Here is a 24346-nt window from a genome sequence, read left to right on the forward strand (position 1 = left end):
CAAGTCCAACCTGGAGCACCGAGAGCATCCGATTCCTTTCCCACCAGTAGCTGGAGTGCACTCTGCTCTGGCGCGAGAAAACCCAGAGAGTACAGTATTCCCCCAAACAACGGAGCAGAGCGCAGCAGTGCACTACAGAGACAAGAGCGCATAGAGTGAAAGGATGCAGGTAGAGGAGGAGAAAGAGAGGAAGAGAAGGAGGAGAGATGGAGATGTGGGGAGAGGAGAGATGAGCAGTGCAGTGCAGTGCAGTAAAGCACAGAGGAAAGGAGAGGAAAGGAGAGCAACGCAGAGTGCATAAACGGAGCAGCCTGACAGGCAGTGGCTTAGATTTGAGGCTGCACACTACTGTCTCCAAGATGAAAACAGAGAGAATGGAAGAAAGAGAGAGAGGGAGAGAGGGAGAGAGAGAAAGACAGGGAGAATGGGAAGGAGAAAAAATATGGTTTATACAATTAAAAAAAAAAACAAGCTGACAATTAGAATATGGAGACCAAATGTTGAAACAAATTTAAAAAAAATAAAAAATTCTTGTCCATGGGAAAAAAGAAAGGATGGAGAGAAACAAACAGAGGAGGCAAGATGGAGAGATGCGACGAGGCACTGTGTGGTGGTCAGAGGGGAAATGGGTGAAGGAGAGTGAGAGCCGTGTCTTATGGAGTGAATCCAGATGGAGAATGAAGATGGAAGCGCATTGACTAACTTGGTGTTGTGGCAGTGGAGAGAAGTACGACCTACTTACAAATTTGCATGTCAGACATCATATTTACGCATCGAAATGCACCAAGGAGTGGCGGGAAAAAACAACAATCAAGGAATGCTGAAGACGGGACTGCTGATGTGACTGTCATACTGTATAAACTCATTATAATGCCTCCCAACACACTCACCTCCCCCTCGCTCATTTGATGCAATTCTATTTGCCGTATTGGCCTGAATGTCACATTGGATTCAGAAAAAAAAAAAAAAATCACATTTTCTTCATTTCCTGGAAATTTCTTCAACTTGTGACTCACATATTTGGGACCAATTACCCGGACAATGTGCATTGTGTACCTGAGATGTTTAACCAATAAAAATTTTAATGAACACCAGTATATTTGATTAGCAGTCACAGATTTAATATTGATATAGATTTCCAAAACTGTCTTAAAACCAGCCTCATTTGAACAGGTTGCATTTCACACGAGCTGTATGAATAATAACAGATTCTTTCAACTTTTTCAATCTACAGTAATAGCTAAATATTTTTTGTTTTTACACCTCGCCATCTTTCACCTCCTTAGAAACACATTCCTACAGTCGTTTTGCATCAGGCAAAGTACATCTATTCACCATCTGTTACTGCAAAAAGCTGAGATTACCAGGTCTGATTACAGGGTAATTGATCATTCTCACTGTCGAAGGGCAGAAGGTGAATTGCATTTTGTAGAAGCTGCTGGCTCATCCACCGAGGTGCAGCGTCGAAGATACATCAGCAAGGCCAACCTTATCAGTGGTACACCTCTCAAAGGCTTGGATGCTTGATTGTGATGCAAACTGACAAAAATTAATACATTAAACGAGGCATCTATTTTTGCTTCATCTTTGTTGTTCTTCCATTTCTATTTTGAACCTATTTTATACGCAACATTTGAACACTCAAACACTTGTCACAACAAAAGATATGAATAGAATTACAGTTGTCATTGGGACAGCATTGATGCATTAGTGCTGGCTGAAGATGATTCAGTGTGATCGTCTGGTGTAAAATAATAGCTTTCGGGTTTCAAAGGTGTTGATAATAAACCAAAATGTTTTCTGGTAGCTGGACCAGGCACTGTCGATGTTTAGAAATGGCTCAAAATAATGTCACAATGAATGCATCAAAGTATTTAAATATCCGAATGTGTGAGCAAGCAGCAACATGAATAAAGTGGAAGCACATTACTGTGATATAGACAATGAAAGCGGAGGCCTTGTATTCTGGTTTTGGCCTGGTTCTGTTTGCTCTGTGATGGACTGGAGGCAAATTCTCCACTCTGTTTTATCCTGAGTTGTACAAAAAGGTATAGAAGAACCTGTAGCATAGTTAGGGCAAGAAATACTGTCACAGTTATTCTTAAAGCACAAATAAGGAACAAAAAAGGAAGCGTTTTCTATTTTTGTGTTGTTCTTCCTTAAATTAACAGCAAAACAATGGCTGCTGCATCGCAACACAAGAAGATGAGGCATGACTGAAACGTTGCTCTTTAACTGTGTCACGCTGAAGTTCAAATCCATCACTGATAGTACAGAACTCTTTTCTCTGGCAGTAAAATGTCCTAATTACTCTCCTGACTCACTGTTTGTGGGCGTTTTCTCCCTGTTAATTAAAACCTGACATTAAGAGTATTCACCTCACTGACCACTGGTTCCCCTGAGGACTGCAGAGACCTCTGGGATGTCTCACTGTGAAACGTGCGAGTGAGAAGGTGTGCGTGCGTGTGTGTGTGTGTGTGTGTGTGTGTGTGTGTGTGTGTGTGTGTGTGTGTGTGTGTGTGTGTGTGTGTGTGTGTGTGTGTGTGTGTGTGTGTGTTGGGGGGGGGGGGGGGTTCACACCTCTCCATCTCACTCCATGCAATGGTTCAGCGAACACAGCAGCTTCACCCTGCACTGCTGTCATGGTGACTCTAGATGGCAACCTTCTAATGCACAAACGCTAGACCAACCTCCCCCCCCCCACACACACACACACACACACTCTCCATTACCATACATACTGCACAAGTTGAACCATCACATTAAAGTGTCAGCTTTACTATAGTAGAGAAACACCCTCTGCCTTTTACATCAGTGACAATGTCAGGATGAAGGACAAAACAACAGTTATTTTAGTCAAAAACAAAAGAAAGTCAAGCTGCTCACTTATACCAGAAGAGGGCACCTGTTCAACACTCAGCAGCTTTGTTTGCTTTATCCTCTCACTCTTCATGGCTCCACTAATTATCACAATGTTAAAAGGTATTAAAGCACTGACAAAAAAAACAAACAAAAAAACAAGCCCAGTCAGGAGGAGAGTTTATTCTCTCTCTGCGATTCATTTCTCCCAATGGGGACCTGACTTGGCAGACAAGGGAGGCAATCTACTGTGAATCACTTCAGTTGAACAACCCTGAGAGCTTGAACAAGGTGTTGAAGGTAAAAATCACAACTATTCAAAAAAAAAAATGTTTTACCATGTGTTAATATGAGGTGAAAAGAGGACTTTTCTGCTGTAATTTGGAATGAAGTTGAGATGAAGGTGATTTATTTTTGACAAGAGTATCAGAACAAAACATTGACGTGAAATGATTAGTAAGCCAACTGGAGTCATGGTGTTTCATTGCCTCCAGACATCATTTCATCTTGTTTTGTGCTACTCACTACCCACAAGAAGGCAGCTGGATGTACAAGCGGGGGTGTGTGCAAATTTATATGTGATAGCACTGAGTGGGTGTCCTATTGCCAATTCATTCCGAAACATCTTTGCTACAGGTAGACCTTGTGACATTGTCTATCTGTGCTGTGACAGAAGTGAGAAAGAAGCCAATTTCCAGCTGTCATTCAAGTAAAGCAGGAGCTCCCGGACAGCTGCATGCTCTTTGATGAATCTCTTGTGCACTTGTGGAAGAGCAAAGATCAGCTCAGTCTGTCAGAGAATGTTATAGACACATGCTATATCATTATTATATTGTACACAAAGAATTTTTAATTGAAATCTTGGCTCTATTGTTAATGAAATGTAACTCAGTGAACTAAACCACCCGAACAGAGTTGACTGGGAGAGCAGCTTTGAAACCTGACATCAGGATCCACAAGACAGCATTACACCGCTGAGCCACATGCAATGTGATTTGTCAGAACTGAAGCTTGATTAAAAAGAAAGGTATTCATTTGGTTTGCCTCATGGTTGTGATTGATAGGACAAATATATCCAGCTGAATCAGTTCCCAGTAGCCAGTTTAACTAAACAGGAGCACTTTAATCTACACCATTTGTTATGTGGCATGTCTGTGGGCCGTTTAGTGACTGAGACGAGTGAACTCGCCGCACAGTCTAGAAACTAGACGTCACCTCAGGTATTCATGTCTGGTCACAAGGACTTCAACATTGCTTCACAATACATTTTTGGAATATATTTGACTGTTGTGTCTGCCAGAGGTCAGATCCACCACCAAATCTTCTACAGCTACAAGCTGCTCCTCTGGTGAAGCCGGACAACATTCATCAAGATAGAAAAACGTTGTAGCCTGCTGAACGGGTTAATGGGTGAATTTTAACCGATCTGTTCAGAAGTGCCAGGAGCTCTAAGAAGTTGAGGTTAAAATAATTTTCAAAAAAAAAATAAAAAATGGCGTCTACTGCATTGTAGTGCATTTATTCGGGGACAGAATTTAGCACAGAGCATGATTTCCTTTTGAGAGTCCTGAATAAAGGCTTAGTACCTTATCTCAAAATAGTTTTAATGGATACCTCAAAGCACATCAGTGAAAAGTTTCCCATCACAGTGTTCCACTCCAGGCCACAGGATACAGCGTAGGACTGCAAAACTACATTTCTGAGAGTAGTATCTGCTATTCCAAAGGTTTCTACTCGTAGTTGCAGTGTTTTAGTGAAAGTAGCTGTGCTAAGTAGTCTCTTACAGCTACTCTGCCATCTGCTATTTAATTCTGAGACACAGAACTGAATAGAAGTTCACACCTATACCTGGAGTAATGGTGAAACAGTCTTCGCATGAACATACTGGGAAGTTATGATTGTGAAAATGGATCAACATGTTTATCATATGCGGTTCATTTCAGCCTGTTAATGATCAAAGTCTATGAGTCCATGTAAATGGTAGACTATGTTGAGTCCCACTATGGGAGCTTTGTGCACTTCTGTTACTCATCTTCACCACGTGACTCTTCACAACACAATGTTTTGAGAATAATTATGGTGGGAATGCACAATGAAGGAGATAACAATGAAAACAACTTTATAGTCTCTCACATTCTCATTGAGGGGGTTTGTTGATAAGAAAATAAAAACTCACATACAAACACAACAGCCTTGATCAGCCGAAGTAAAATGATCTTCAACACAATTATCAATTATCTTCAACACAAGTGGTCTTCTAGGTAAAACTGGATGTGGAATCATGTGCGTACATCGCGAACAGCTAATGTCACAGTGTAAACCATTATGGGATTGATCCACAGTGACATAAATGTAATCACTTTATTCTGTCTCTATGTAAATTGAACAATCGAATCTGTCAACTGGACAAGATTCATTCAGACTGGAAAAACAAACAGTGATCATGACAGTGCATCTCGTGGCAACTTTTCAGAGTATTAAATGACTAAAGTTATGTGTTAACAAAACTGTCTCCTCCAGAGTGATTATCTTTTTAAAAATGTGTCTTCCGCTGCTTCATCGCATCATACCCTGGAGGACTGTCGGTGAGCGACAGTTAAATAGTTCCCTTCCAACGTGCTCAAACAAACACACGGATTCACGTACACACACACACACATACACACACACACACACACAACGACCCCCTACTGCCTCGGCCCTGAAGAGGCAGGAAGACTTCTGCTGAGTCGGGTACACTCCTCCATCTGGAAGCAAGCAATGATTATTAGCCAGTGGGATGAAACTGCACACACACGTGCTCACACATACACAAATAGTCCTCATAATGTGTTATTTATTTCACATTTCTTTCCACCATTACTCATTACCAAGCTCATCGTGGTTCAGAATTGCAGTTACACACTACCTGAAAACTACTCTGAACATCCTAAGCTGAAAAAGGCAGAGAAAAAAAAAAGTCTTAATCTACAGTTGTGTTCACAACTGTAAAATAAGGTTAACCGTTTTTCATCCCTGACATTTAGGCCTCAAGCAGCACTGTTAAATGATATCGGCAGGTGCAAACGGCTGTTGACAAGCAGTTGCGTTATCGCTTAGGCCAGAGGTAAGAGCAAGGAGATGCTACTAATTAAAAATAATGACCTGCAGGGATTGTTCGTGTGGCAACTACTTATCCTCTATCAAAGCCTCCCATAATGTTATTTCAGGTCAGAAAAGATTCAGTTCCTTATTTGTATCCACCAGCCTGTGGACACAGAGTTTATCTGCCAGATCAAATCCAAAGCATTGAGCCCTAATCTGAGCAGGTTCTCCTCATAAAACTAAATGTCTATCCAGCCTTCAGATCGGCTTAGTTACAGCATTTCAATCTGAAATTGTCCCTGCAAATTTTAATAGCATCTGAAAAGTTCAGAAGTGCAAGTTTATATAGATTATACAGATGGCATAACATTTTAAGAGCAGTCAAATATCAAAAAAAGGACATGTGACACATTCAGAAGGGTCAGCGTGTTTATCCACATGTTAGATCTCAAATGAGCATCTGCCAATGCCTGAATGAATCTGAACAGACTGCTTAAGACCAGACAATTTAGAAGATTTATGAAACAAGACTTCTAAGGTGGTCCGACTCAGAAGAGACAACTACCTACTAAAGATAGTGACAAAAACAAATATATTCCTGATGTTTCTGAGCGTAACAGAGCATGATACTTCACTTTTGCTTCACTCCAAAGGAATGCAGAGTGATAGTATTGTTCCCTTTTCAGGGGGAGAGACTTTACTTGGCAATATTTCCAAGGAAAACCTGCAAGGTTTCGTTGTGTTTTGGCTATTCATGGAATCAACAAGTGCATTGGGAGACACTGAATTAATAGAGTAATGTTTTCAAAGCCAGACCACTATCCTCCATAGTACAGGCCCCAGGTCTGCCAACAGATGTGGTTTGAAATACTTTAAAATATTAAATGCTAATATTGTGACAAATAAAATGTGGCTGTACTGTCTAAGTTGAGCGATCAAACGCACTAAACTGATGTTCAATCAACACTTACTGGTAAACGGCATCAAAGGCTCAATAATTGAAAGTTCATACACCTGTACAACACAAGAAGCAGAAGACCTTTAGAATGTTTTATATTGACTGCTCACTACTGAATAAAGACTATTTTTGCATTAAAAAGTAGTCTTGTATCTTCAGTTTTTGACAAAAAACATAAGACAAAAAAAAATTCCATTTTTGCAAAGAAAATACCACAATTTGTCACAACACAATAAAGCAATACCATCAACAATGTACCCATTTTGTACCCTGGAATCAACATCTTATGTTGGTCGTTGCATCGTGGATTAGTGTGTGGTGGAGTTGCAACACCTGCTGTGACTGTACAGACGTGACCAATCCTTGAAAGGCCGGGTCTGCCGCAGTTTCTGAAGATAAACGTGCTGGCCTGGATGGTGCTGGGTTCTAGATGTACTCTGTGCTGTCTCCTGAGCCACTGTTCTTCACATCTGGTCTCTCTCTCCTAAATTCTGCCATTTTGATTCCGGTTTTCACAGCGGAGCGCCGGCTGACGCGGTCTGATGCAGTTTTCAGGTCCACTGGATCGATGCCACCTGCCCTCAGGTTGCGCTCACAGACATCTTTGTTGCGCGGTACAGGCCGTCCTGTCTGGAGCCCGTGGCCAGCTCACCATACAGAATATCTTTTGGAATGCAGCTGTCGTCTATTGTGGCAGACATGGCCCAAACCAGTGCAGTCGTCTCTGTGTTAGCATGGCAAACGTGCTGGATGTCCCTGCCTGGGCCAAGACGTCATTGTTGGTGACCCGTTGCTGCATTTTTTAGTTTTGGATAGGTGGATTGTAAGAGAAACACAGGCACACACAGGGAGGTGAGAGAACAAACCACTGAGCCATCGTGTAGCCTTCATCAATTAATGTAAATCTATATTTTGGACCGTGAGAGGGAAGTAGAGGACCTGGAGAAAACCAACACAACAGGAGAACGTGAAAGTCCTCACAGAAAGGCCATGAGCACAGACTTAAAATGGTGTTTTTCTTGCTCTGAGGCAAGAGTAGTAAATGACCTTATTGACAACTACATGACCAGGAAATGAAGCAGAGGACCGATAAAGCAGGTATGACAGAGAGTACTGAACCCTGGATGGTAGAAATGAGGCTGAGAACCAGAAAAGATGGAATATAAACTTTAATGATGAAAGTTTGGAGTCATAAAAGGAAAGTGCGGTCTTCCCTAAAGACAAATTCAACCTTTCAGTTTAGCACCTATCAATTCAAGCTGTGAGGGCGTCAAAAAGGAACAGTGAGAGTCAATCCTCTTTTCACTGCAGTAGAAATAATTCATGTGCCATTTGGCATTCCCCATAAAGCAGCAAATATGTAGAAGAACAAGCATTGTTAGGTTTATAGCTGAAATACAGCATGTTGCAAACACACACCAGTCACAAAAAAGGGAATTTCTCTACCTGCTTCAGTGCAGCTAATTGTTTTGTAGTAGAACCACATAGACAGCAGACACTTACAAATGATGCTTCCATTAAATGATCAGTATGAAAAATAGCACGTGAACTCTGAGGCCAGAAACCCTGCCCTGCTTTAAATAGCAAATCACACACCAAATGGGAGCAAAGTAAAGCAATTTCCTTTGATATCACAACGTTTCAAATGTGTGATGGTTGAAATAGAGTTCACAAGAGATGAGCCAATTACAAATAAAGAGCGCATTACAGTACGTTCAGGCTGTGTGTGGGCGTACGTAAATTCCATTAGGGCTTTTATTTGTGTGCATGCATCAGAAGTTGAATCACTTGTAAATGAAAATGCAACATCAAACTGGCCCGGGACCGAGGGAAGGAATAAACGGCGCACACGGCGAGGCGCAATTATGGCCACCCTGTCCCTGGAATTGGTCCTGAATGTGGGGCAAGATCGACTGGTGGTCTTTACAGGACAATCCCTCCGAGCACTCCAACATATGACATAAAATAAATAAGCACACTTAAAGTAAACATTTGAAAACAGCTTAATATTAAAGGTACTCATAGGTTAACAGTTATTGATGTGCACAGTTGGGGCGACTTGAGCTGTGAGAAAGCAGCACTCCTCTCTGCAGCGGTGCTGGAGGACACTGATGTTTTGAAACATCGCAGTGGGAAACAGAGAGCAATTTGTCAGTACTGCCAGACAGCAAATAGTCCAGTTCCAGTGGATAAATGCACGACCACATTCACCCAAGCATTTGGACATCAGCAGCACAGGATGATGGCTCCTGCTGCGAGTGGTGATAGGGAGCCAGACTCAGGCCAATCTGACATAATTGACCCCGGGACAGAGCGATCCTGCTCAGTCTCAGAACACACCACCACAACAATGACCTCACGAGATCTGCCATCAGTCAGACGTTGAGCCTCAATGCGCAACTAAATATGCACTATTTTTCCATTTTAGACGAGTTGACGAGATCCAACTCGTGATGATTGTACCCTGGCATTGTTCATTGTTACTATTAAAAACTATTAAAAAAACAAACAAAAAAAGATCCACAAAGAACCAGTCATACTTCAGCCAGTGATTAGCATGATTTAATCATTTTTATTAGAATAATATGTACTAAAACACTTAATCAAAATGAATTGTTCCACCTCTATTTAAATATCACACTACATTAACACATAAGAGACAATAAAACACAGAAATGCCAGTAATTTACACCGAGTGCTCAACAGCAATCAATGTACATGTTTAATCCATTCACTCATTCATTACTGCTATGAGGTGCTTGAACCGAGCCAACACGCCGACTGTGGGTGAAGCTCATCAGTTCATCACAAAGCAAATGCAGAACAGCAGACAAACACTAATGCGCACACTCACACCTACACACAATTAAATGTAACACAACAACCAAATAAGCATGTTTTGGAGGATTAGTGGAAGCAGCCAGCACACCCTATGAAACACTCCTGAACCAGAAAATCATGCAAATGTCAAAAACTCTAAACTTCAGAATCAAAAAGAGGTCTGCTGTTGAATGAGTTAGGGGGATTTGTTAGGGAGCAGCTAACCACTATTACCCTGAAGCTGTGTGTAGTATGACAATGATAATGTCAACATACATTTTTGGTTATAAATGATTATGCGATGCTCTATCCAACAGAAACTGCACTTCAGATAAACCCTTAATATGCAGAACACTCTTCGTACTGCATTACTCATACTAATTTATCAAGTATTATAGGAACAATCAACCTAATTAAACATGTAGGGGAAACTAACCATGCATGGAGAGAGAAGTAAAGAGTCCTGTACTTTGTTGGAGAGTGGCTTTAAGCTTTGATATGGAACAGACTTCACTTTTCCACTCATACCACAACAAATGTCAATTTGGACACTTTTTATTTACAGTATTTTCATCTTAAATGTGTTAAAAAGTGAGACTTACAGTTTGATATTGAGCATATTCCTTGTCAATAACCAAAGTATAAATGTGTACAGTTTTACATCGCTAATTTTGTTAACTTCATCATTATTTCTACATTTTCTGAATCCTGTGTTGGGATCAGCATATTGTGGTTATACATTTAAGAAGATGCATTTAAACTGACCGGCACTTTGTGCAGAATACTACAGTGATTTGATACATGATGTCCAAACAGCTACCATGTGTGCACTGCCATGATCACAAATAGTCAGAGATAATATAATACCCAACAAATAAATACTGGGGTGACATTATATCTAATTAGCCTAAAAAAATGCATAAAGTGCTGTTTTCAGAGGGAGATACATGTGCCCACTCACTGATTGAAATGTAGATTTTATGTTTTTTAAAAGTATATAATTCAGAGGGGAGGGTTATTGTTTAAAATATCAGCCAAAACAAAGTAAGATATATTTTGTAAAAGCATTGTCCAAAACAAAGAATGACTCAAAACAATGTTTCATATTGTTAATTATTAGCCTGATAAGCCTTCAAAAGAGACCTCATATTCTTTTATAGGGATATTCTATATAAAAGAGGCATTATTTCTATCGTTCTTTGTTCCACAGACTTTTTTCATTGATTGTGTGAGAGAGATTATTTCAGACAAATAAAAACATACTAAGGAACATCTGAGAAGTCTGAATTTCTGTCTGTTAAAGAAGAATGTGTGTCTTATACAATGGAATCTATAGGGCAGTGGTATAGTTTGAATAAATCAGAATGATAAGGCACCATTGACTAAATGTTGATGTTGGCACAGGGAAACGTGCCTTCTTTTTTAGAAATCAAAATTCAGAGACCCGAGACTCTATCAGTAACGCCAAATACAAATCAGGACAACGTAATACGTTGAATGTGAGCGGCTGCAGCAGAAATGTTACTGTATTTGGTGAAAAAGAATCATTAAGTAATTATTGCTGATAACCTTTTCCTTTGCACAGTGACAGAAAATGTGCTTTAATTCCAGTTTAATGGAGTAAATGTCAAAATTTCATTCTTTAGAATTGTTTAATATTCAAGCAAAACTAAAAAGTAATCTACTTTAAAACGACTCCGGCAAGCACAATCTGAAGGTATTCAAGTAAATGTAACGGAGTAGTTTTAAAATGTTACTACGCGCATCTACAAGCAGTTATCAACAGGGATTGGTAAGACACTTTTTTTCAGTCCACTGATCGAATTCTTTGCTCAGTCAAGAGGATAAAATCCGTCTTGATCCAAAATGTCCAATGTTAGGCTTCAGGTTTCTTTAAAAGTCCATCTGGGGAGATTTTAGTGTTTCCATCTGTAGTTCGATGAAGCAGAGGAGCGTAACAACGAGCCACAGCGGAGGAACATCTCTGCAGACTGAGTGGACGGACTGAGAGCAACTGTGCAAAGGATAAAGATGTAAAGACAAGTTCGATAAAACAACACAGAGAGAGCAAAACCGCATCGGCACGATGGAAATGTCTGGACAATTCAACAGTGTACCGAGTCCTTCTTTTGCATAATGTGGCTGCAATAAAGCTCATGATGTGACTCAAACCACCTTTTCATCCGAATCGCTCAGCAAGAATTAGGCTGAAAGACTACGAGTGTTTTGGATTTAGCAGCAATATGAACCATCTCCTGAGGCATTACGTCGACCACACAAAGTGCGTATCATCAAGGAGGACGCATAAAAAGAAAGCCACTAGCAATAAAGAGAAGTAATTCTGTGTGACGCCTCATGGAGAGCACATTCAAACAAAATGGTTTTATATATCGACTGGCCGTGGTGCACACGCAGACTGACCTCTTCACATCCACAGTTTTGCTTAAAGGAACTACTTTAAGGCCAGGATTCCACAAATTCAGCTATGAGTAAGTTTTGTCAAGTGAAATAACATAAAAGAAAAAAGAAAATGCAGCTTTAACTCAGACTAAAAGATGGAAAGCATATCTTTCATTGCATGACATTTAAGATACAGGACATGATCATAACTAATAGATACAGCTTTGGATTAGAAGATGCCTCATGGTGAAAGTAAACTTGTTGCCATGCTTGAAAGCAGCATGCCTGAGCTGCGGTGGAGTCGCTGGTACAATGGAGAGAAAAATCAGCAAAACAAACCAAAGAATGTTTGGAAAGATACGTTGAGCCACGTGGATGACTTATTCAGAAAAACGTTCTCAACTGTGCCAACATGATCTATTGATGGATTCAAAGTAGAATCTACATCAAGATACTTGTATGACATTACAAAATAGAAAAGAATTGTATCTAACAATTCATGCATTTGTGTCAAAATATGGTCACCCGAAATAAACACAATTTTGTTTGTATAGGATTTTAACTTCTTTGAAACTAGTAATTTTTTATTCTAATTGTACATATATAGTTGTTGTTTTTCCATCATTGACTAAGTGAGGCCTCAACAAATAAGACTGTATGACTGACAAACGATTTCTTTTAGTACCAAACCACTGAATGTCACACAAGATGAACTTTGAAAGGCTAAAATTACTCAAATACCTGAAAAAAACAAAAGGACACCACAAGGAGAAGATGCACATCAACATGACAGGAAGGACTCAGAGTGTAAAGGTTTAAAACCAACAACTTGCTCTCCGTCCTTGGACTATACCAGAGGCATTTATGCAGCTCAGAATGAAAACCACTAAATATGCCTCTCCAGGAGGTATTTTTAACCTTGTATGAATACAATTTAAAAATGGAGCTATCTTAATTCAAATGTCAACTTTTGTTCTGAAATGTGTAACAATTTCTGAGAATGTGATGTGTGTGGTTCAGGCATCTGTCTTCACAAGTAGAAAAACTCATTTTAACATTTTAATTCAAAACCTTGGAATCTGTGGATAGTTTTATATAAAATAAAACCAAAAGAAGAGTCTAAATATGGGCAGTCAGGGTTGGAATAAAGTGAAAATCCCTGTCAGATGAAGACCTCTGTTTGATGGATCCATTTGCACGATGATATAAAAGATAATTTGATGGTGCCTCCCTTGCTTTAGTGACACTTTCTCTCTTGGGACAGCAGGTCAGTGCCGTGTCCATTTGCTAATACCTGAAGACCACGAGTCCCTGTCAGGGCTCAGAGGGGAGACAAAACATGTGGATGGATACACACAGACACACACACACACACACACGCACACACACACACACGCACACACGCACACACGCACAAATCTATAAATGCCAGATTACCTTTAGTGCTTGCCGATCTAATCTTCTGAGTCAACAGAGCAATGCAGACACGGCTCAGTGTCAGAAGCCACTATAATGAACAGTCACTCATTTCAGCGCAACGCTGTGGAGTCCACTGCCATCTTAAACCTAAAGTCTCATTCCGCGCCACTCCGTACGGATTTACAAGACTTTTGAGTCATTAATTCAATCCAGGATCAAGTTGAGAAACTTTTAATGAAACTTTCGCATGCTGAAGTTTTGAAGAGTTATCTGAGAAAGCTACTGTAAATTCATTTAGCAAAAAACATGCAAGGAAAGCCAGTATTTAACCGTTTTCTTACAGGGCCCCAGTCCAACATAGATGTGGTCATTTCAATCTGATGATTATGTGAAAATAACCATGAAAAAAAATCCCATCATTAACATTCCCACTTTGATCTATATAATATATGCATCATTCAGCAGGTGTGAGTCTGATGACTTTCTATCTCTGTGTTCTGGCGTTTGGATCAGCTCCGGCAGGGCGAGATGTGATCTGGCCTGCAATTCAAAATGTTTCCTAAAAATCCTTCTGCTCAATTTCATAAATGGAACAGTGGATGGGTACAAATAATGGTGCAAACTGCTGCAATTTGTCCTTCCGTCTCTGAAATGACCCTCCATAATGAAGAGACATACACAGACACACACACAGTTACACCCACACATTGACTCTTATTCACTCTCTGTAGACTTGCTCAAAACTCACCTCCACCCCTGTGGGTCAGCCAGGTTTAGGTGTAATAACCTGCCAACAGTATAATAAGATATTTGCCCCAATGTTGCCACTACTGTAATAAATTATTACTTGACTGAAGTGGCATTAAATTATAATAACTGCATGGAATAATGTATTAAAGTAACATTTCCTAAATGGGGCTCCATCTCTAGAAAATAAAAGCATTTTCTGAAAGTTTTCATCATCATATTCATTCAATGAGGATACAAACTCTGCAACACTCCCTTGAGCTCGATCTCAAATTGCTCCCATTGGAGCGACGGCCTTGCATGGCGGTAGTCTCCATTGGTGTGTGAATGGATGAATGTGATGAACGATAGGCGTGCTTTGGAGTGCTCACGCAGTTGAAAAAGGCTATATAAAGTCTATATAAAGCTCTCAAAGGCTATATGAAGTCCATTTACCATGTTACCGATTCCATCGTGGTTGTAAAATATTATTTACTATTTAATTGCATCATTGGTAAGTTATTCCACAATTGGCTTAAAAACATTGAGAATAGACAGAAATTATAACGGTATTGGCCTTTATTATATTGGTTGTTAAATGAAAACACACAAATTACGTTTGTGTTCATTGTAGAAATAGGCCATTTAACAAAATTTCCTGCAGACTTGCTTTAATCTTGGTCCTACTACTAACTTGCTAAATACTGCATGACTATGTGGAATTCCTTCTCAACTTGAGTTCAACCCTATTCTAACCTTAACTTTATCAACATTTTCAGCAGTAAATTATATGCTTGTCTGTTGAGAACATAAATTGTGTCCTTATGGTGACAGAAATCTTCACTGTTTGATTTAAAATCAGGTTTAAGTCCCCACCGGTATAAGAAAACAAAACAATAAACAATGACACACACAGGTCAGGAATGAAAAAAAGCCACACTTTCCTGACAAAAATTCTACATTAGCCTTTGCAAACCTCAATGTTGCCATAGCAACATAGACATAGTGTAATCACCATCTTGCGGGGCCAGAGTCATAAAACTAGACCCACCGCCCAGTGGCCCCGGGGCCCCTGGTAATGGCTTTTATGACAATCATTATTGCCACGCCGCTAAACAAGGAAAAACATAGGAGGACACGGTCGGCCTCAAAGCCCACAGCTCATGGCATCACACAGCAGAGCTTCAAAGCTGCAGTTCAAAGGAAGGGAGCGACACAGGTCTCAGATCAACGGATCTTCATTCAAACATGTCTACATTTACATCAAAAAAGACGACATATTAAAGGGTTTCCTGGATCTAGTTTTGGACCATGGGGAGTAAACATCCAGCATATTATGCCTGAATACTTCCTTTTTCTAAAATATCAAGGACAGCGACCCTGTACTACAGCTTCGTTTCCCCCAGCAGGAGTCCCAGCTTCCCTGAAATAAAACCCTTGTGCTGACATAAGAAATGATTCCATTTTAATAAAATATTAACCTTCAGGGAAAAGGAGCAGAATCACTGAGCATCGCACTGCAAAAAAGCCAAATAAGGTGAGCATTTAAGCGGTTAGCCGAGATGTCTCGGCGACAGATAATTCATCAAACGCTACATTAAATAGACTCCAGTTAATGAGAACAACACTTTGAAAAGAACATCTTCTCTGTTTGAAAACCGGAGAAAGTCAGAAAGAGCTCCTCTGTCTCTCGAAATGTATGCAGGTCATTTGAAAAGTGTGCTCATGGAGCTGGGAACTTGGAAAGTTACCAACTGGGCGCTCCGACGTCCGAGTTGGGAACATTCATATGACAACAGGATGTGGCACAAACACTTGCATACTAATGATTAATGAGAGTTAGTCATCTCTGAAAAAATGCTATTTGAAGAGGAGATAATCTCTATATAATAATTAGGCTTCACGTGCGTACAGCCACTTTTTAAAGCATTGTTACACACACACACACACACACACACACACACACACACACACACACACACACACACACACACACACACACACACACACACAAATGGACTCGCCTGCCAAGCAAAGGTACTTGCACGTTATTGAAAGAAACTTGATATTCAATGCTTTGCCCAAGGACACATTGACAGCAGAAGCTGGTCACTGAACCATTGATCAACTCCAGCCAGTCCCATAGATTTTACATTTAGACATAGAGAAATATTGCATGTTTTAGTAGCGAGCAGACTGTGATCTTGCCTAATGAAGTCTGAATGCAGCCAGACAACACCAGTGGGAAAAAAAGAAGAAAAAAAAAAAAACCCCAATGATTTCTCCCTGAAATGAAAAACTAATACTAATTTCTTTCTGCACACAAAAGGGTTGTAATCTAATGTGAGCAGTCTAATGGAAGCTGCTTTGACTGAGGCATGACTGAGCATCTCTGAAACATTTCAGTCTGCCTCTCTCTCGCCTCCTCTGCTCCCCTCCTCGACAGTCTCGGCGAGGACAAATTAGCAGAAGGAATTCAGAGCGAGGCTGCTTAGAGGAGGGTTTAAAAAAGCTTTGATCAGGACCCATGCCAGTAATCTGACAAATCCATAAGGGGAGCAACTCAGAGCATGTTCTTTTGTGAGAGGCTATACAGTATGCCGCTCTGGTAAGTGGCCATGACCGGTGTCTTTGCTCCACCCTGCCTTGTGGTAATAACAAAATTAACGTCTATTTCTATTTTAGCAACTACTTTGTGATGATTTAGTTTCACATATTTTAGACAAAATGCCCAACTTTCACGGCTGAATGTTTGTGTTGTGCTGTGAGAGTACAGTAAATTGTCTGTCGCAGCTGTGGAGTCGATAACAAACCCCGAAGACACCGGTTCTTAATCCAGGTCGGGCAGATTTTCCCCATTTCTCTCCCTTCAGTGTGGAAATGTATCCTGCGAGTGATTCCACGCTGACATTCCTGCCACTCGAGTCATTGCGCGGGCCCGACAGGCACGGAGCACAAAGTGTAGATGAAGTTAAGTCAGGACAATAGCAACCTTCACTGTGTGTTATAATGAAAACGACCTGCTCAATTTAATTATTAGCCCCTCACAGTATTCCCTTTCAACCAGTGCTCCAAAAGCCTCGCAGAGAGAAAGGATTATGAAGCTGTCATAATACCTCCACCTCTCATAAAACCACAAGAGAAAGATGAGGGGATGAATGGATCTCCAAATTAGAGAGATGTATCCAAGCGGAAGAAGCGATAAATAAAAGACCAATTATATCCAGAATTTTTATAAGATCTGATCACAAATTTCCTGACACCCGTGCATGTGTTCTTGTCTGCAATGAAAAGGCAGAGCGCCGTGGCGGTGTAGGATGTGAGATTTCATCTACAGGCAGTTCCTTTGTTGCTATTTTTGGTGATTTCACGAGACAAAGGCAGACAGCAGGCAAACTAATAATTCAGAGCAACTTTGGCAGGCTGCAGCACAAAGAGTCAACTCAAGTCAAACAACAAAAACAACACGGAGACAAGTGTTTTTAAGGATGAATTACGAGTTCTGCCAGGTAGCCTGCATGCACATAAAAAAAAAAAAAACCCACACACACACTCCATCAGATCAACTGTGGTCATTTCTTCAGCCAGTCATGATGAGGGATCATTGCCAAAGCAACCAAAGTATGTCATGAGACCTTATCAAACGCTGCCGGACTGCCTTCCTTCACCCTTTTATCTTTCCAGTTCATTTTGCCTTTTCAATTCTAAAGCCTAAAAAATTCACTATCCGCAAAGTTTCTCTGAATCCTATCTGGAGAGGAGATCTCGTTCGTTAGGTTCAACAAAAAAAAAAAAAGAAGAAGAAGGTCAAGCCACACCCCCACAATGTGTCACAGAGAGCGGGGAAGAAGAAGAAAAAAAAGATAAACCACACCACTTTCATTTGTGATACCAAACACCTTTCGTTCCGTGCCTACTCAGTGCTCTCACCCATAAAGCTTCATCTGTGTCACACACTCAACTTTTTCTCTTGTGTCTCACGTACACGCACACAAATAACCGCTTTTATCCTTGAAGAGCACACTTTGTCTCTGCAGTACATTCTCCCAATACCCAACACCTCCCACTGCGTTCCCCGCTTAAACAAACTCTACATGATACTTTGAGCTGTTTCCAAGTTACTGTTGCCACCGATGTCAGTCATCACTACACGCACGCACGCACACCATCACTTCCATCAAATAACCAGCTTACAGCTACTACCGGTCTGCCACTGAAACGTGTGTTAAGCAGATTAAAATGTTGAGGACTTAGCGGCATTGGCATGCCAGTAGGTTTGTAGTCAGGTTTGTTGTGACTCAGCCCCACCGGCGCGCTCACAGAAAGTGAAAATTAAAGTCCCCGGCATGGCATGACAGTTATGCCACAATTAGTGATTTCTGCTCGACTCTCAATGGCGTTCACAACTACTTCTATGCACCAAAAATGTGGAATTCTTCACCACTTCATATTCACCAGGCACCATCTGTTCGGAGCTGTAAAAAGCTCCACGGAAACTTTTTTATTTGGACGTATCATGTAGTTTTATATTCCCTTACTTATTTGGAACTTTTTCTTGAATTGTGACAATTGTGATTTTTGTTTTCTGCATATGATTCTTGTACGTTTTCGAATCTTTTAATCTACTTCAAGTTCTCTTTTAATATTGAAACCGATGTTGTAAAAATCCCATGTATTTTTTACTTCTCCTTTTTAACAGGTGAAGTGCTTTGCATTGAATTTTAGTCATGAAAGATTCTATATATTATTATTATTTATTACAACTTTCTTTCTGGTGGTTTACGTTGCAAAAACTCAAAATCTTATCCAGTTAATTATCTTGTTCTCAGTCAAAATGTCTCATTTCACTTGATTTAATATAAATCGACCAAACAAGCAATATTTCAGCGAGATCGAGGATCTTGTTTTAAGACAACGCTTCTTGAATATCTCATTAAGTCCAACAATCTTGAAATTGTCTTGTTTTGAGTCGTATTTTAAGAAACAAGGTTTATTTTACATTTCATACATTTTTTCAAGCTGAGATGTTATTTGTATAAGATAGATCATCTTGATTTTAGCATTTGTGAATTATTCTAAGACATCAAGTGTGAAAATACTGCTAAAATATAGCTTAAAATAACTTTTCTCTGCTAATTTTATGATCTCAATATTTGAAATCACATCTTATTTCAAAAAGATCTTACCAAGACAATTTCCACTTGTTCCATTGGCAGACTTATTTCAAGGCAAACGTACCTCGAAATAAGTTGAGGTGTTTTGTGTGTGTTTTTTGAGTGGGGCATCTCGTTGTATGAGGACTGACATTTTAACCTAACTCTGAAAAGAAACAGCCAAAAGCATCTGTGCATATAAATTCCCACAGCATGATAGAGGCGAACTGGAAGAGTAATCAAAGTTACATTAGAGCTTGAACTTGAATGCTACAACTTCCTGTGACCATTTCAATTTGAAAGCCGTCAAGAATTTAATTCACAGCCCCTTCAGATGATGACCTGCGCTCTGTCTCATACTTTCACTTTAATTACGACATAAGTGCTTTCAAAATTTTTTTTTAAAAAGCTAAATGGTGAGCTCAGAAGAGACTCGAGTGTAACTCTGGACACCTCTGGCACTCAACAGTTGCCATTGTGATCCATAATGAGAGGAACAATAATTAAACAGTAGATATTTAGATAAGTGAGGAGTTCAAAGGTCGCCTCATTTCAGGTAGGTCACTGACAGCAGCGACAAAACTGGGATGATACCGTTATTTGTGTTCGGTGAGTGGGTGTATTCGCTGCAGGTGTTAAATCAGGCCGAATTAGTCTCGTTTTCATCTGCATAACTGAACAAGTATTCAAAAACAAGTGAAACTATCAGTACTGGGATGTGCTGTAACTCTCCATGCTGCATACTGCAATTGAACCACTAAACACATTTACTGCTGATGCTTTGATTCTAGAAAATAATCTTTTAATTAAGGAATAACAACTGGTACTAAATAATTTTCATAAATTAAAAATGGTAAAACAAGCTCAGTGTAATTATAATTAGTAAGAAAATGTATTAATAACCATGTTGAGTATGAATGCTTGGCAACACATCACTCATCTAGTTTACCACAATGGAATTATGAATGCAGTTCACAGGTCTGGCATTATCTGTGAAAATGGAAAGGTTAACCCACCAGAAAAGCAACAACACAAAGATTCAGTGAATTCAAACAGATGCAAACGCCACCTGCTTGGTCCATCTTCTCCTTGTACTCGATTTCAGCGAGACTTTGCAGAGGCCAGCCACATTGCCCACGTATGTCAAAGCAGCCATTGTTAGACTCTCTGAGCCCAATGCAGTTGAAATCTCACCCAATTGTATTTTTAGACAAGAGCTGTCTGTTGAAAGGTGGCTAAAATATTTGTCTTTCAAAGTGGGTGTTACACAGTTGGCAAGACAAGTGGCATGCCAAAATAAATAAAAGAAAAAAAAGGGGGAAGCGCTTGAGAGAGTGCGTTATGTGAATTTAACTATTTAGCCTTTGTTGAATATCTGAACTAAGGAAGATGATGTATTTTGTAATTGCAAACTCACAGAAGGTTACAAGACATACAACAGCTGAGCTGAAAAAGGTAAGGCAGCTCTGAGATTCCCCAATGTGAATCCAGCGACTCTGCATCAAACATACCGTGATAGTGCCAGAGAACAGGAAAGGCAGAGCTGCAGGGAAGAGACATACCGTCACCCAGAGAGTCTTTCAATTGCATTCAGGCAGCAAGAGAAGCCCTGTGGGCCTCTATTTCATCCTCATATCGTAGTGTCTTTGCAGAAAGAGAAACCTGCACTGGTACCGTCTCACTTTGCAATGTCGACTGTGCAGCAGGTGAGAGAAAACATAAATCTGTTGAGATTGACTCAATGCTTCCCTTGTGTTCATTTCTATACAATTTTGTTTGTTTGTGTGGAATAAATATAATAAAGCAAAGAATGGCTCCTCTTTTGTATTTTTGAATGTAACATTTCTTTGGCAAATCAAAATGATTTCATTATTGAAAATCGCTGTGATGGCATGCAATTGTTGAAGGTTTCTGTTCACAGTTGCGCAACTCTGAATCTGATACTTCACCCGTGCACCATTGCGGCACTACAGATCATCTGCAAGGCTGATGGTTGATTTTCCATTTCAGCAGTGGCCAAGGACAGGACTTCAGGGCGCTGCATTGCAAGACTTTTACATTGGAGGGTCTGTAGCTCCATGGCCTTGGTCAATGTGGCCGATCAAAACAAGCTTATAAATACAGCTAAAGCAGGCAAAACTAAACGACACACAAAGAAAAAAAACATTTCTCTTGTGCATTATTTCTTTGTTGCAACATTCTTACTTGGTAATAAATCCAACAGCATTGCAAAGCCTGATTTTTACCCTCTTAGAAATGGAGTCACGTTTGTAAGGAGCACGCAGTTTGTGGGATGAGCAGCAAGGTGTACAAGTTGCACCAATCAAAGTCTGAAATGAATGGCCATGTTGGCTTTTTAACAATTCATTTAACAAACAGGACAAAAACTGCAATGTGCTCTCTTTCCCAGTGTAGCCTGGTTTGGGAGATCTCACAGCGTCTTCATGATCTTTTTTTCTCGTGTGCTGTAATTGGACAGAACGACCAAGTGGACAGGGTTCAAGTGAGAAAAAAAAAACATGCCCCTTATGTTCACTCTGTTCTTCATCTTCACCCAGGATCATCTCCTGCACTCAAGTTACTTGTGAAGTATGAAAGGTCACGGGCAGAACGACCCTTATTCTTGTTTCTGTCCTTGAGGAGTACATATCTACCGTCAGTAGCCTGCTGGAAGAACCGTTTGCAGCCCCAACGCTACACAATATAGTCACATGTCTGCTCACACTGCAGTGGGATGGCATCCCACTCTTTATACAGCAGTCAGCCAACGTGGTTCTGTCAGTAACTCTGACATGAATACGTGACTGCTGCTCGGAGCAGAATTTAAATTCAATATACCTCTGCATTGAAATATCCTCCAATGACGACAAAGCCTTGTTTTCCACTGAGCCGCAGGATCACACTGCTTACGATACAAGAGCTGTATTGTGGAAAATGTGGCACCATTTAAACGTAAATTAAATCGACAACAAAAAAAATAACCCACCAAACAATATGTCCTTATTTTCACTTGTTTTCATAAGTTTATGTATGTTAAACTAGTATATTGGTTCATGTGGATGACTCATTTAACGAAGGCGGCTGAATCAGTGCAGATCAATAAACCCCACAACTAATAAATGGAAACAACTGGCTGTTCAGAGCTCAGTTAGAAACTGAAAATCCCTAAATACTTTAACATTCGCAATCAGGATCTTCATAAGATGAATGTCTGTCTGCACTAGCTCAATCACTGTCCTATAAACACGATTTACAATCATTTCAAAGTTATAATTGCCCATAAAAATGTACTTGTCTATGAATGTTTAACTTCTTGACAGGCATTAAGAAGATGGTGAAACTAACTTCATGAATGTACTATAATAGTGTTTCTCCCAGGATGTAGGTCTCTTCCCACTTTTCTGTGCAACAAACTAACTTCTAACTAGAAAAAGTATATCTGTCTATAATTGGCACCGTAGTTACATGTACCCACAGATGAACCTTTGTGCAAGTTCACATGTAAGGTAATATATAAGTTGTTTATGCAAATGAATGTGGCCGAGCTTATGGAAATGTCTTGTCTGGCTAAAACCTGCTGAAAAGCAAATTACCGGCACGCTCAGCCAGCAGTAAAAGAGCAAATGTCAGACCTCCTACCATAAATCACAATTTAAAAGCCTCTGATCTTTGTTTTAAAGGCTTCCCTCCACAAAAATACAAATTGGTGAACTGTGCCCCGTTTCCATAGGAACCGACAAAACTCTTTGCTTCTTCATGACCTCTGTCTCATGAAGTAATATCACACTTGGATTCATTATAATGAGAATCCAACACAAGCATTCACACATTTTCAGATTTGTTCCCCAAGGAGCAGCGTAACAAAAAAGAACAAATTGAATTTTTCAACAAAAGTGAGCTTGCTTTTTTTCCGCGCAGCGAGGTAGTGAAAAATCATTGGTGCTGAATGCACTTAATGCTCATTGATCCCCAAACTGGAAAGTGTTTTGATGGCTGAACTTCAGTGACGTTGGATCTGTGTGCTATTAAATCATCTATTCTAAAATAAATCGAAAGTATTCACATGAGAAAGCATGGAAAAACACAGTTAAATGACAATGAATGATTGGTCCAGAAACTGCTGCAGGTTAGTGCCTGGGAGCATCTGGTGGTTGAGGCACTTTGCTCAAGGGTCCCACAGTGGTGGTGAAGGTGGGAACCAGACGTGGCTTCACAATCCCCACTAACATACTGTAAGATATTGGTTCAGGGACTAAACCAGATTTTTTCCAATTGTAAGTTCACTTTTCTGACCACCAGATCACCACGGCCCCATTGGACAGTTTGCTGAGGAGAGCTCTGGAGGACAGTAAAAGAGACAGATGTTAAATTTTCTTGCTATCAGCATATCTAACTGGCTAAAGCCAAAGGGGTTTGAGGAAAACTATTATAAAGTCCTTGCAATTTAGTGAAAATATTCCCAAAAAAATCTTCTTTTTTTTATATTATCACAAATACAATAAGAACAACCATCCCAGCAAGAGGTGTGGCACTGTGATTGTTATAATTCAAAACAAAGTGGAAAACATTACATGTTACAACTTGTGAATTGTGACGGTAGAGTCAGAGAGAGAAACAAAACCTAAGTGTTACGAGGTTTCTTACGATGCATAAAACACAGAAATATCTGAAACTATTTTTTTCCCTTTAGTGGAATAGATGAACTCGTGTTTTGTTGATGGAGCAAAAACTTCAAAAGTGAAGAAGAATGTATGATGCAAAAATAAATCAGTTAGAATATTAGCACATAAATCTTTGTTGATTTCTATCACAGTTATAAGGTCATCATGTTGGGCGGGTAATATGTAAGAATGTTAATGTTTCAGTAACAGCGTTGCGAAGGCTCAGGCCATGAAACTGCTGGAGAAGACTGTGTCAAATTAAAAGC

The 24346-nt window shown here is 40.0% G+C and overlaps 1 protein-coding gene across 3 annotated transcripts in view; it reads right to left on the bottom strand.

Annotated features, from left to right (window-relative positions):
* Window positions 1–24346, bottom strand: part of trpm3 (transient receptor potential cation channel, subfamily M, member 3) — a gene marked incomplete at both ends in the record, with an annotated part of 151527 nt that overhangs the window by 120043 nt on the left and 7138 nt on the right. The gene's annotated exons all lie outside the window — the stretch shown is intronic.

The sequence above is a fragment of the Blennius ocellaris genome, assembly GCF_963422515.1.
Source record: "Blennius ocellaris genome assembly, chromosome: 7".
Lineage (NCBI taxonomy): Eukaryota > Metazoa > Chordata > Actinopteri > Blenniiformes > Blenniidae > Blennius > Blennius ocellaris.